This window comes from Glossina fuscipes, unplaced genomic scaffold (genome assembly GCF_014805625.2).
Source record: "Glossina fuscipes isolate IAEA_lab_2018 unplaced genomic scaffold, Yale_Gfus_2 0, whole genome shotgun sequence".
NCBI lineage: Eukaryota > Metazoa > Arthropoda > Insecta > Diptera > Glossinidae > Glossina > Glossina fuscipes.
In genome coordinates, this window is record NW_023998414.1 from 32,437,586 (window position 1) to 32,439,125 (window position 1,540).

The window sequence follows — 1,540 nt, forward strand, 5'->3', positions numbered from 1 at the left end:
TATATATATATATATATATATATATATATAGATATATTCCTGGAACGTTTATGATGGCTAGATATAAATTTGCATGGGCGATTTATAGGCGTATTCTAGCGGTGTGACCGGTCACTAGTCATAAGAGAAAACGATATATTTTCTTGCCAAAGCGCTTACGACGCTTATATCATATGCCTTTATATTCTGGACTTGGCCTCCCACCCGCTGAAAAGACTCATGAAAGGACGAAGTTTTGCCATGATTGAGGTGATAAAAACAAGACCGCATTGCTCAAGGCCTTATCAAGAAGCGCATATCAGCAGTGCTTCGAGGATTGGGAAAAACACTGGCAAAAGTCGGTTATTTGGAAGCGAAGAAAATAGATGTTGACATCCCGTATAATACACATGACAAATAATGGAATTTTTATTATGTTAATATTTATTATGCGGACGATGCGGCTCATCTTAAACACATAATTAGAACACTTATAATCAATTAAAGAAAACAACAATCTACATGTAAGTATGTATGACTTTTATTTGAAAAATTCATTAACTGCTTTCGTATGATTTTTCTAATGAAATGGTTTCGAGCTGTCGGTAATATAAATGAAAAAAGCCATTCATGTGTGATAGGCTGCAGTGGGATAGTAATTCAAAATTTTAATTTGGCCAAATTTTGCCATTTGTAGCCATCGTTTTGTGAGTCGGCGTTCGTTTTCATTCGTTCGTAAGCAGACGTCCTATTCTTCTGAGCTCTCAATGGGTTCAATATCACATTGGTGTTCGTATAATCTTTTCCATCGACCAGCAATGTTTTTAATTAACGCATGAAATACGAATTTTCTAATTGTTTTGTAAAATCATTGCAATGATAAAAATAATAGGAAATCCTTGATGGGCGTTGGCGTTATTGGAAAGTTGGCATTTATTTAAAAATTATATGAATTTTTTGTGTACAAACAATATCTGTGTGTTGTCAGCGTCGGGAATCAATAAAAATTCATTAGAGGTCAGAATATATTTGATTAATGACGTCATTTAATAAAAAGTTCCGGGACTTTTCAACAAATTCAATAAAAAATGTAAGGGGCTTTTGATCAGTTTTTTTTTTTTTTGTTTTTTTTTTCTTTTACTTTTAGTTTAGCGTTAACCGACAACATGACAGAATTACTCAGCAATGGTTTAATGGAGGAAAGCAAAAAAAGTGAACGAACATATATGATAAGATAAAGTAGATTAAAAATAAATTGAAAAATAATTCAAATTCACATTGGCTACGCAAAATATTGAGAAAATTTTATATATATATATATATATATATATATCAGTTTAAATTCCTTGACCTTTTGCATGCCTAGATAGTACGGACTAAAATATGTGCTTATGTATGTAAAATGTTAAACAATACCGTTATATTTCGCTCATACATATCTAAATATCGATTTGACCTGAGTTAAAATGCTCACTTAAAACGTATATTTGATATGGTTGCACGAAAAGGAGTATCAAGGACGTGATCTAATAAACTCTTTAATTATAATAATTATATATAT

General features: G+C 31.3%; 1 protein-coding gene across 2 annotated transcripts in view; it reads right to left on the reverse strand.

Moving 5' to 3' along the window:
• Positions 1–1,540, reverse strand: part of LOC119639265 (aminoacylase-1-like) — an 8,300-nt gene that overhangs the window by 2,153 nt on the left and 4,607 nt on the right. The gene's annotated exons all lie outside the window — the stretch shown is intronic.